The sequence below is a fragment of the Rattus norvegicus genome, chromosome 5, assembly GCF_021556685.1.
Source record: "Rattus norvegicus strain SHRSP/BbbUtx chromosome 5, alternate assembly SHRSP_T2T, whole genome shotgun sequence".
Lineage (NCBI taxonomy): Eukaryota > Metazoa > Chordata > Mammalia > Rodentia > Muridae > Rattus > Rattus norvegicus.
In genome coordinates, this window is record NC_141538.1 from 92669619 (window position 1) to 92683650 (window position 14032).

The window sequence follows — 14032 nt, forward strand, 5'->3', positions numbered from 1 at the left end:
ATGCTTCACTCTCCCCTCAACCCCACCCCTTTTTTCTCCCCTGTCCCTCCCTCACCTCTTCCTCCTTGTGGTTGCTTTGCTTTCACTCTCAAGTGGGGGGGGGTGAGTCATCCTAACTTGGATCCTTCAGTTTGTTGACATTTTTCTGAAATTTTATTTTTTTATTAGATATAGTTATTTACTAACATTTCAAATGTTATTCCCTTTCCTGGTTTCCTGTCCATAAGCCCCCATACCCTCCCCCTCCTCCATATGGATGTTCCCCCCATTCCCCACCCTTACCCCCCCACATTCCACTGCACTGGGGGTTCAACCTTGGCAGGACCAAGGGCTTCCCCTTACACTGTTGACCCAACAAGGCTTTTCTCTGCTAAATATAGATTTGGAGTTCTGGGTCACTCCAGGTATAGTCTTTCAGTAGTGGTTTAGTCCCTGGAAGCTCTGGTTGGTTGGCTTTGTTGTTCTTATGGGGTTGCAAACCCCTTCAGCTCTTTCAGTCCTTTCTCTAAGTCCTCCAAAAGGGGTCCCGTTCTTAGTATTTGACATGCTCTGGTTGTGTCTCTCAGAAGAGATCAATGTCTGGTTCCTTTCAGCATGAACTTTTTAGCTTCATCAATCTTATCTAGTTTTGGTGGCAGTATATATTTGGGCCATATGTGGGGCAGGCTCTGAATGGCCATTCCTTCAGCCTCTGTTCTAAATTTTGCCTCCATATACCTTCTTAAGGATATTTTTCTTCCCCCTAATTTTTTTCTTCTTTTTTTTTTATCGGAGCCAAGGACCGAACCCAGGGCCATGCACTTGCTAGGCAAGCGCTCTACCACAGAACTAAATCCCCAACCCTTTGTTCCCCGTATTGAGAAGGAGTGGGAGCATCCACATTTTGGTCATCCTTTATCTTGAGCCTCCTGTGGTCTGTGGATGGCACCTTGGGTAATTCAAGCTTTTGGGTTAATATCCACTTATCAATGAGTGCATACCAAGTGTGTTTTTCTGTGATTGGAATTCCTCAGTCAGGATGATATTTTCTAGGTCCAATCATTTCCCTATGAATTTCCTGAAGTTATTGTTTCTGATATCTGAGTAGTACTCCATTGTGGAGACATACCATATTTTTTTAAATCATTCCTCTGTTGAAGGGCATCTGGGATCTTTCTGGCTTCTGGCTATTATACATAAGGCTTCTATGAACATAGTGGAGCATGTTTTTTTTGTTGTATGTTGGAGCATCTTTTGGGTATATGCCCAGGAGTGGTATAGCTGGGTCCTCAGTTAGTGGAATGTCCAATTTTCTGAGGAACCTCAGACTAATTTCCAGAGTTGTTGTACCAGTTTGAAGTCGCAACAATGGAGGAGTGTTCCTCTTTCTCCATATCCTCACCAGCATCTACTCTCACCTGAGATTTTTATCTTAGTCATTCTGACTGGTGTGAGGTGGAATCTCAGGGTTGTTTTGATTTGTATTTCCCCGATGACTAAGGATGTTGAACATTTCTTCAGATGCTTTTCGGCCTTTCGATATTCCTCAACTGAGAATGTTTTGTTTAGCTCTGTACCCCATTTTTAATAGGGTTATTTGGCTCTCTGGAGTCTAAATTCTTGAGTTCTTTGTATATTTTGGATATTAGCCCTCTATCAGTTGTAGGATTTGTAAAGATCTTTTCTCAATCTGTTGGTTGCCATTTTGTCTTAATGACTGTATCTTTTGCTTTACAGAAGCTTTGCAGTTTTATGAGATCCCATTTGTCGATTCTTGGTCTTAGAGCAAAACCCATTGGTGTTTTGTTCAGGAAATTTTCTCCAGTACCCATGTGTTCGAGATTCTTCCCCACTTTTTCTTCTATTAGTTTGAGTGTATCTGGTTTGATGTGAAGGTCCTTGATCCACTTGGAATTAAGCTTTGTACAGGATGATAAGAATGGATCGATCTGCATTCTTCTACATGCTGACCTCCAGTTGAACCAGCACCATTTGTTGAAAATGCTATCTTTCCTCCATTGGATAGCTTTAGGTCCCTTGTCAATGATCAAGTGACCATAGGTGTGTGGGTTCATTTCTGGGTCTTTAAGTCTGTTCCATTGATCTATCTGCCTGTCTCTGTACCAATACCATACAGTTTTTATCACTATTGCTCTGCAATACTGATTGAGGTCAGAGATGGTGATCCCCTCAGAAGTTCTTTTATTGTTGAGTATTGTTTTCCCTATCCTGGGTTTTTTATTACTCCAAATGAATTTGCAAATATAGTTTAATGTTGCCTACTGGTTTGCTGTATATTGCTTTTACTATGTTTAAGTATTGGCCTTGAATTCTTGATCTTTCTAAGACTTTAACATGAAGTGGTGTTTAATTTTGTCAAATGTTTTTCCAGCATCTAATAAGATGATCATGTGGTTATTTTCTTTGAGTTTGTTTACATAGAGGATTATATTCATAGATTTCCATATATTGAACCATCCCTGCATCTCTAAGATGAAGCCAATTGATCATGGTAAATGACAGTTTTGATGAGTTCTTTGATTTGGCTTGAGAGAATTTTATAGAGTATTTTTGCATTGATATTCAGGAGCAAGATTGGTCTGATATTCTCTTTTTTGGAAGGTCCCTTGTGAGATTTAGGTATAAGAGTAACTGTAGCTCCACAGAATTAATTAGGTAGTATTTCCTCTGTTTCTATTTTATGGAATAGTTTGAAAAATATTTGTATCAGGTCTTCTTTGAATGTCTGGTAGAATTCTGAACTAAATCTGTCTTGCCCTGTGTTTTCTTTGGTTAGGATGTTTGAAAAGATTTCTTCTATTTCCTTATGGGATATGAGCCTGTTTAGAAAGTTTACCTGCTTTTGATTTAATTTTGGTATGTATAATCTGTCTAGAAAACTATCCATTCCATCTAGATTATCCAGTTTTGTTGAATATAGGCTTTCATAGTAGTATCTGATGATTTTTTGAATTTCCTGTTTCTGTTGGTATGTCTCCCTTTTCATTTCTGAATTTGTTAATTTGGATACTGCCTCTGGGCCCTTTAGTTAATTTGACTAGGGGTTTTTCTCTCTTGTTGATTCTCTCAAAGAATCAGCTTTTGGGTTTGCTGATTCTTTGTATTGCTCTCTTTGTTTTATTTAGTTGATTTCAGCCCTGAGTTTGACTATTTCCTGCCTTCTAATACTCTTGGGTGATTCTGCTTCTTTTTGTTCTAGAGCACTCAGGTGTGCTGTTAAGTTGCTTGTGTAAAATCTCTCTAGTTTCTTTACCAGTGCACGTAGTACTGGGAATTTTCCTCTTAGCACTGCTTTCATTGTGTCACATAAGTTTGGGTATGATATGTCAACATTTTCATTAAATTCCAGGAATTTTTTATTTCTACCTTTGTTTCATACCTGAGTGAATTATAATTGAGTAGAGATTTGTTCAGTTTCCATAGGTATGTGGGTTTTCTGTTGCTTTTGCTATTATTGAAGACCAGCTTTAGGCCATGTTGATCTCATAACATCCAAGGTACAGTCCATAGAACTCAAAAAAATGTCAACAAAATCCTGTGGGGAAGAGGGCTGAACACCCAGATGTGCAGATATCCTGAGACCACAGGACAGACTGCCACTTCTGCATACCTCTGCCCACATCCCTAGACCGAGGGGAAACAGCACAATGCCTCTGGACACAGGAATATAGGAACAATCAGTCACTGGTACCTGCAGCTCTGGTCTGTGCCCAGGACTGAACAGAACTGGTCAAACAGCTCCCACACCCAAACCCCATGGAGGAGAGAGCTGAACCCTCAGAAGGGCGAACACTCTTGAGAAATCATCGGTGACTACCCTCTGCCCACATTCCCAACCCAAGAGAGAATCATATAGTGCCAACTGTGCCCTACAGGGACATAGAAGTAGTCAGGGACAGGACCCTTCTGATTCCTGCCCATCTAGAGCTGAAAGACAGTCACAAGGAGTGCCTACACACCTGAGATCAGAGCACCTGTTCCCAGAAAAGGCTAAAAGATAACAGGAAAACAGTTCTACAGGAGTGCTGACACACAGGCCTACAGGAGGAACAAGACACTCTCAGAAAGGGCAAGACAAGCAAACACCAGAGACAACCCAATGGTGAGAGGAAAACATAGGAACCTAAGCAACAGAAACTAAGATTACTTGGCATCATCAGAGCTCAGTTGTCACAACAAAGAAAATACTGACTATCCAAACACACCGGATAAGCAATATTTAGATTTAAAATCACATTTTATGATAATCATAGAGGACTTTAAGAAGGATATAAATAACTCCATTACAGAAGGCAAGACAACACAAGTAAACAAGTAGAAGTCCTTAAAGAGAAAGCACAAAAAAAAAAAATCCCTGAAAGAATTACAGGAAAACACAACCACCAAACAGGTGAAGGTATTGAACAAAACCATTCAGGATTTAAAAATGGAAATAGAAACAATAAAGAAAGCACAAAGGAAGATATCTCTGGAGATAGAAAACCTAAGGAAGAGACCAAGAGTCATAGGTACAAGCATCGCCAACAGAATACACGAGATAGAAGAATTCCAGGGGCAAAAGATACCATAGAAAACATCGACATAGCTATCAAACATAATGTAAAAGGCAAAAAGTTACTAGCCCAAAACATCCAGGAAATCCAGGACACAATGAGATCAAACTAAGGATGATAGGTATAGAAGAGAGTGAAGACTCACAACTTAAAGGGCCAGTAAAGATATTCAATAAAATTATAGAAGAAAACTTCCCTAAGCTAAAGAAAGAGAAGCCCATAATAGCGAAGGAGCCTACAGAACTCCAAATAGATTGGACCAGAAGAGAAATTCCTCCTGCCACATAATAGATAAAACACCAAAAGCACATAACAAAGAAAGAATATTAAAAGCAGTAAGGGAAAAAGGTCAAACATATAAAGGCAACCTATAAGAATTATGCCAGATTTCTCACCAGAGACTATGAAAACAAGAAGATCTTGGACAGATGTCATACAGAACTAAGAGAACACAAATGCCTGCCCAGGCTACTATATCCAGCAAAACTCTAAATTAACATAGATGGAGAAACCAATATATTCCATGACAAAACCAAATTTACACAATATCTTTCTAGAAATCCAGCCCTATAAAAGATAATAGATGGAAAACTCTAACACAAAGAGAGAAACTACACTGTACAAAAAGAAGGAATATAATCTCAATGCAATGAAAACAAAAGAAAGACACACAAACCTAATTCAACCTCTAACAACTTAAATAACAGGAAGCGACAATCACTATTCCTTAATATCTCTCAGCATCAACAGACTCAATTCCACAATAAAAAGACACAGACTAAGAGATTGGATACATAAAGAGAATCCAGTACTTTGCTGCATAGAGGAAACCCACCTCAGACATAAAGACATACTCTACCTCAGAATAAATTGCTGGAAAACAACTTTTCAAGCAAATGGCCCAAGGGAACAAGTTGGGGTTGCCATTCTAATATTGAATAAAATTGACTTTCAACCAAAAGTCATCAAAAAAGATAAGGAAGGACACTGCATATTCATAAAAGAAAAAATCCACCAAGTTGAACTCTCAATCCTAAATATCTATGCTCCATATGCAAGGGCATCTACATTCATAAAAGAAACCTTACTAGAGCTCAAATCACACATTGCACCTCACACAATAATAGTAGAAGATTTCAACATGCTACAGAGACATAGAGAAACTGGCAGAAGTTATGAACCAAATGGATTTAACAGACATTTATAGAACATTCCATCCTAAAACAAAAGGATTACTTCTTCTCAGCACCTCATGGTACTATCTCCAAAATTGACCATATAATCGGTCACAAAACAGGCCTCAACAGATACAGGAAGATAGAAATAATGCCATGCATCCTATCAAACCACCACTGATTAAGGCTGGTCTTTAATAATAACAATAAGGAAAGAACTCCCACATATACATGGAAGTTGAAAAACACCCACCTCAATGACAACTTGGTCAAGGAAGACATAAAGAAAGAAATTAAAGACTTTTTAGAATTTAATGAAAATGAAGATACAACATACCCAAACTTATGGGACACAATGAAAGCTGTGCTAAGAGGAAAACTCATAGGTCTGAGTGCCTGCAAAAAGAAACAGGAGAGAGCATATGTCAGCAATGTGACAGCCCATCTAAAAGCTCTAGAACAAAAAGAAATAAATAAACCCAAGAGGAGTAGAAGGCAGGAAATAATCAAACTCAGGGCTGAAATCAACCAAGTAGAAATGAAATGGACTATACAAAGAATCAACAAAACCAGGAGCTGGTTCTTTGAGAAAATGAACAAGATAGATGAACCCTTATCCAGAATAGCCAGAGGTCACAGACAGAGTATTCAGACTAACAAAATCAGAAATGAAAGGGGAAACATAAGTCTTTAATTTCTTTCTGTATCTGTTGAGGCCTGTTTTGTGACCGAAATTAAAAAAAAATCATCACATCCTTCTAAAAAAGCCTATATTGAATAAAACTGGAAATTTGAAGGAAATTGACAATTTTCTAGACAGATACCAGGTACCAAAGTTAAATCAGGAACAAGGAAACCTTCTAAACAGCCCCATACCCCACAAGGAAATAGAAACATTTATTAAAGGCCTCCCAACCAAAAAGGGCCCACGACCAGAAGGGTTTAGTGCAGAATTCTATAAGACCTTCATAGAAGGCCTCATACCAGTACTGTCCAAACTATTCCACAAAATAGAAACATACAGAGCACCTCCAAATTACTTCCATGAAGCCACAATTATGCTTATACCTAAGCCACACAAAGACCCAAAAAAGAAAAGAACTTCAGACCAATTTCATTTATGAATATTGACGCAAATATACTCAATAATATTCTCACATTCCAAATCCAAGAACACGTCAAAAGAATCATCCATCATGATCAAGTAGGCTTCATCTCAGGGACACAGGGATGGTTTAATATATGGAAATCCATCAATGTAATCTATTATACAAACAGACTCAAAGATAAGAACCACATGATCATTTCATTAGATGCTGAGAAAGCATTTGACAAAATTCAATACCCCTTCATGATAAAAGCCCTGGAAAGATCAAAAATTCCAGGCCCATATCTGAACACAGTAAAATACAGCAAACCAGTAGCTACCTTTGAACTAAATGGAGAGAAACATGAAGCAATCCCACTCAAATTAGGGACTAGACAAGGCTGCCCATTCTCCCAATATCTATTCAATATAGTACTCAAAGTGCTAGCTATTACAATAAGACAACAACAAGAAAAAAGATCAAAGGGGATACAAATTAGCAGAGAATAATTAAATGTATCACTATTTGCATAGGATATGATAGTATACATACTGAAGTAAGGTTAGTTTGTTCTATGAAAATCCATTAAGGTAATATACTACATAAACAAACTCAAAGGAAAAAATTACATGATTATCTCATTAGGCACAGAAAATGCCTTTGACAAAATTCAACACCCCTTCATGTTAAAAGTATTGGAGAGATCAGGAATTCAAGGCACACACCTAAACATAATGAAAGCAATTTATTGCAAACCAACAGCCAATATCAAATCAAATGGAGAGATACTTAAAGCAATCTCACTAAAATCAGGGACAAGACAAGGATGCCCATTCTCCCCATATTTATTCAATATAGAATTTGAAATACTAGCTAGAGCAATAAAACAACAGAGGGAGATCAAAGGGATAAAAATTGGCAAAGAAGACTCAAATGTATCACTATTTGCAAATGATATGATAGTATACATATTCAACCCCCAAAACTCTACCAGAAAACTTCTCCAGCTGATAGACAACTTCAGCAAAGTGGCCAGATATAAAATTAACTCAAGTAAATCAGTACCCTTCTTTTATACAAACGCTAAACAGGCTGAGAAAGAAATTAGGGAAACAACTCCTTTCCCAAAAGCCACAGATAATATAAAATATCTTGGGGTAACTCTAACCAAACTAGTGAATGATCTGTAGGATAAGAACTTCAAGTATCTCAAGAAAGAAATCAAAGAAAATCTCAAAAAATGGAGAGAACTTGCTTGTTCATGGATTGTGAGAATTAATATAGTAAAGTTGACCATCCTACCAAAGGCAATCTACTGATTCAATGCAATCCTCATCAAAATCCCTACACAATTCTTCAAAGACATGGAAACACCAATTGTCAAATTCAACTGGAAAGGCAAAACAAAACAAAACAAAACAAAAACAAAAACAAAACAGAATAGCTAAAACAATTCTTAACAATAAAAGAGCAACTCAGGGAAATCACCATCCCTGAACTCAAGCTCTACTTCAGAGCAATAGTGATAAAAACTGAATTGTTTTGGTACAGAGACAGACAGGTTGGTCAATGGAATAGAATTGAAGACCCAGAAATAAAACCACGCACTTACTCACACTTGATCTTTGACAAAAAAGCCCAAAATATACAATGGTAAAAAGAAAGCATCTTCAATAAATGGTGCTGGTATAACGCACTGCCAGTATATAGAAAAATGAAAATAGGCCCGTATTTGTCACCATGCACAAAACTCAAGTCCAAGTGGATCAAGGACTACAACATAAAACCAGATACACTAAATCTAATAGAAGAGAAAATTGGAAAGAGCCTTGAACTTATTGGCATATGGGGAAATTTCCTAAACAAAACTTCAATGGCCCATATTCTAAGATCAAGAATTGATAAATGAGACCTCATGAAACTTGAAAACTTCTGTAACACAAAGGACATAGTCAATAAGATAAATCGTCAAGCTACACATTGAGAAAAAAATCTTTACTAACCCCACATCTGATAGAGGGCTAATATCCAAAATATATAAGGAACTCAAGAAGCTAACCACCAAAAAAACAAACATTTCAATCAAAAAATGGGCTATAGAACCAATCTAAAAATTCACAACAGAGGAATCTTGAATAGCTGAGAAGCATCTTAAAAACTGTTCAAAGTTCTTAGTGATCAGAGAAATCCAAATCTAATTGACCCTGAAGTTCCACCTTTCTCCAGTCAGAATGGCTAAGATCAAAACAGCAGGTGAGAACACATGTTGACAAGGATGTGGAGAAAGAGGGATACTCCTCCATTCCTTGTGGGATTGCAAACTGTTACAACTACTCTGGAATTCAACTTGGAGGTTCCTCAGAAAACTGAAAATAGACTTACATAAAGAGCCAGAAATACCACTCCTGGGAATATATTCAAAAGATGCCACACCATGCCACAGGGTCTTCTACCTTTTATCTACATTTTTCATACTAAAATGATACTAATACTGTAAGTCTATTTTGGTAAGATTTATTAATTCTTTCTGGATTGGAAGCAATTGAACTAAGGCTTTAACTCTGGCTATTTTACCTGTATGGTAGTAACTCATTGAGTGAGTCATATTAGTGCCCAGTATATTATTGTGTCTTACTGAGCTTGCCATAGGCCTATGTCCCCAACACCAGGTATGTGGATAATTTTCAGTAAATATTTTGAAATTAGTTTTCTTTCTGAAAATTAGAGCACTTTCTATGATAGTTGATTTTAGTTGTCAAGCTGACTCTTTTAGGGAAAGGAAGCTCAATTGAAGAACTAGCTCCATCATATTGGCTTGTAGACATATCTTTGAAGAATTCATTGGTTATTAGTTGATGCATGAGGACCCAGTCCAATGTGGTCCATCTTTAAAGCATAGGCTTTTAGTTGATTGTGATGTTTGAAGCAAGCCAGTAGACACTGTTTTCCTATGGTTTCTGCCTCCAGGTTCCTGCCTTGAGTACTTGTCCTTGGCTTTTCTCAGGTTTGTAGATACCTGGAAGAAGCTGCAGACATAAAGACCCAGTCTCCAATCCAGCTTCCTCCAAGCAGATGGAACTTTTCTTTGCCTCCAGCTGTCATAGCTGTTCAGTGGCAGCAGCATCTCTTGCAGCTTACAATCATCCTTGAGAACTGATTTGAGCTGCAATTTGCATATTTTTGGTTTTGTTCATTTGTTTGTTTCCTACTACATATTCATTTGACTTTCCAAATCAATCATTTCAAAATGTCAGTTCTATGTGATTAATATCTAGCCAATTTGGAAGCCATTGGCCAAGAACACTTAAATTCCCTCTGGATTCTACACACATGTCGTACAGAACAAGGTGTCATGATGAAAATAAACACCAGGAACAGAAATCTACCATAGAGGTCTGTTCATACCACATCAGTATGATATAAAGTGGGTTGCAGTAATCCTCAGATTGCTCATTGAGACTAGAACACTTTATAGTTGCCAATATCTTGGTTTATGCCATGCATTGGCTACGTCAATGAGCTATTCATTCATATCATTGATATCTTTCCCTTGCCTAAGTCATACCTTCAGCTGAAATTGGGATTACATGTTGTTAAAATGCAGTATGTCCAACTAAATTTGAATTTCATGTGGTTTAAAAATAACCCTTTTAGTATATATAAAACACATTGCATATGATGTAACCTATACTCAAAATATTTCTTCATTTCAAATGTTAACAGAATGTCTGTGTTTTATTTGCTCAGTCTTTGAACCCTACTTATGACTTCCTTCCAAGTAATCTGCTTACATTCATATTCTTGCCTAAGGTCTGCTTCCAGTGATTCTAAACTAAGAATGTCAGCAGCTACCCAGAAGGGATTGACTTTTAAGAAAAGACTCAGAAAACAAACTTCAGAAGCAAAATCTTTTTGCAGCATCCAAACAAGAATAAAATTATAAAGGACTATTACTATATTTCTGGCTAGAAAGTACATACCAGAAAAATCTACATAGCCAGTCAGCCTCATTTTTCTCACATTTTCACCACACAAAATTCCAGCCCATTTTCTTCATTTGTAGGGATTGTCACCCCATCAGAAAAACACCTACTATCCAATCACCTTTACTGAACTCTTTGCCAAGAGTCATTAGTAGAATGATGGTGTAATAATATTCTATACTTTCTGTCATGAATCCATTAAATGTCTACCCAGGAAAGTATTCTATGCTTCACAAAACACTTGTTGGGTCTGAAAAAGGAGTCTGTATATCACATGGTTCTTGATGTATTATCTCCTTCTTTTGAGTACACTAATACCAGGAGTCACAGATTCTCTATGATTAATAAAATTTGAAACTATTCACGTTTCTTCCTTTCTTCCTTTCTTCCCTTCCCTCCTTCCTTGTTTCTCTCTTTCTTTCTTTCTTTCTTTCTTTCTTTCTTTCTTTCTTTCTTTCTTCCTTCCTTCCTTCCTTCCTTTCCTTCCTTCCTTCTCTTTCTTTCTTTCTTTCTTTCTTTCTTTCTTTCCTTCTTTCTTTCTTTCTCTTTCTTTCTTTCTGAGTGTTGAGGCATGAATATGGCCTACAACACGTGAATAGTAGAGAAGAATGTCTGGGAGTCCTTTACTTCAATCACATGGATCTTGGGGATTGAATTTAGATCATCAGACTTGTCAGCAAACAACTTTATCTGCTGACACACCTTTCCCATCACAAATTATGATTTTAAGGAGCTTACTTAAAGCTCCAGTGCATTCTTTTTTGCCATCACTCTTTAAACATAGTAGAAATTCTGTGTGACCAATACAGTATCAATCTACCTAGTAACATTGTCAATACTTTTCAGGATATTTGTTTTTGGTGTTTCTTTCTTTTTCTTTTCTTTTTTTATTTTTTTGTATAACATTGATTTATTCTGTGACTTTTTCCCTCATTGGCAGTAGTTTAAAGTAGATTTATACATCAATATTTTATGAAAGATAAAAATCTAGAAAAATTCAGATATTATCTGTAATATACAGGACTTGACTTTGACCATGCATCTTTGTCTCTTGAAAACATCATTTTTAAGAGTTGCATAAGAATGAAAAGGCTCACTGTACTCCTCACAGAACCCAAGATTCATTCAGTTCAGTTCAACCTGAAGTTCTTTTCTCAAGTACATGTCAGTAGTGTCTGCTGCTGCTTCTGAATAGGCAGAGCATCTGTTTTCTGCTTTTTGTCAATGATGTTTAGATACTCTTTCTCTGAGTCTTCAAGAAAACATTTCAAAGTAAGTTTGAACAGTAACCCAGGATCTGGTCCAGAGAATAGTGGGCAATTACAGACCTCCCGAAGTTTGAGAGGCTGTGGTATGAGTCTGTCCAAGTACTAAGCTCAGTTCCAGTGAGAAGGATGTGTCCATAGTCACTCTGGCAACTTAGGATAGCCATGAAGACTCTCTGAGAACTCCATCTGCTGCCAAAACACTGACCTAGCTCTTACGTCCACACCTTTGGAGTCAGCTATAGTCCAATTTTGTCAGCTTTAGCCTTTAATGTTCTACTGTATGGTCTATCAAATATATACTTCTATAACTTTGACTGTATCCACTGTCCCAGAACTGCCAAGATGTCTCATGAACAAATGGCCCAAATCATTGTGAGAAAAAATCATGCCAAAGAAATCCAAGCTAGCCTTTTTGTGGCATGCCCCAGGACCACATGTGTGATCTCAAGGCTCAGGAGCTGGTTCATGTCTGTTACACTGCTCAAAAGCTCAGTAAAAACAAACTCTTGTCCATTTGGGAGCACAAAGGCATTGACATCTGGGGAATCAACCATGTGAATCACTCAATTGATCTCAGAGATCCTTGGGACATCTCGATTGTATCATGTAAGATGACAAACCACTTCCTTAACAGTCAGGTATCCGAGGTCTCTATCAGGCAAAAATTCAAGAAGAATTTTTAAATTTTTCCATCCATACTTCATATTCCAGGTTTGACAGAAGTCTGAAGTCTTCTTTCCCCACTAAGTCTTCTTTATGAACTGCAGTCTGCCCCAAGAAATCAGTTTCTCTCTGGAGTGAGTACCCTGGGATACAGTGGACCCCACCAGCAGGCTGTTCACTGACACCAAGGCCCTGAGCAGTAAATGCAAACTAGGGACTTAGCACTGTCAGTCACTGTCATTCAGTGCTCTTACTGCCTGGAAACTTTCATTTCTGCAGGACTTTCAATAACAAAAATCACAATGACTCTCAAGTGCCCAAAACACGGAAATGGGGGTGCTTACCTACAAAAATATTATGCAGGGTGATTCTTTTCCATGACAAGGAGAAAGAAAAGTAGCTGGAGTTCATGTTCTTGCAGCCTCGTGTTCTCTGAACTGTCCTATCATAAGAGAGGGTCAGAGTTTCCACACATCTGCGCCGGTTCAGGCCACTCTAGTTCCACTCTTGTTGTTCATTCTGAAACCAGTGCAAAATGCTCCTTGCCATCATTGTGGGTAGGGGCATAAGCAAATGGTGACAAGCACTTCCCCCTAACAAGAAGGAGCTATGTAAAGACAGCGGGAAGAACAAGTGGAGGCTGCTCCTTGGTCTGAGCGCACTTGGACTGCTGCTTATAGTGTTTTATTTCACTCACCTGGAAATGAATCCAGGGTATTTGTTAAGCTCAGAATTCTTAATTTTCTGATTCTTATTTTTTTATTTCTTCTACAACTTGCTGAAATTATGGTTTCATCTTTCACTGGGGAAAAATAAGCCTTTAAAGCATGTACAATAATCCTGTTATCTTGATTTCAATACTAGAAGTTCAGCTTGTCCATGACTGCCTCATATGGAATGAATGTAATTGTTTGGTATCAATGGGAGGCTATACTCCATTCCAGAGTAAAAGTATATTAAGTATGAAACACAACTGCTAGTTTATGGACTTGCAAACTCCTCTGAGTATTGAGGATGATTTCCTTAGCAATACCCACTTAAGCATTCATTTGGTTTTTACTTTAATCTGATCTCATCAGTAGATACTGCCACCCTGTGGTGGCATCAGAAGACCTGAAAGTATCCTGGAAAACGCTGGTAATGCTTGCTTTGAGCACCCTCATAGAAGCAGGGGGAGGGATGATGGGACAGAGGGTTTCATTGGGGGAAACCAGAAAGTGGATAACATTTGAAATGTAAATAAATAAAATTCCCAATAAAAATAAAAAATTCTCACCTTCATTACAATAACAACTTCTTTTT

At 37.7% G+C, this 14032-nt stretch overlaps 2 pseudogenes; one reads left to right on the forward strand and one right to left on the reverse strand.

Annotated features, from left to right (window-relative positions):
• Window positions 1–11934: 11934 nt before the first annotated feature.
• On the reverse strand, window positions 11935–12808 carry Oma1-ps1 (OMA1 zinc metallopeptidase, pseudogene 1; annotated as a pseudogene).
• Window positions 12809–12816: 8 nt separating this feature from the next.
• On the forward strand, window positions 12817–13478 carry LOC134479077 (metalloendopeptidase OMA1, mitochondrial-like; annotated as a pseudogene).
• The last annotated feature ends 554 nt before the right edge of the window (window positions 13479–14032 follow it).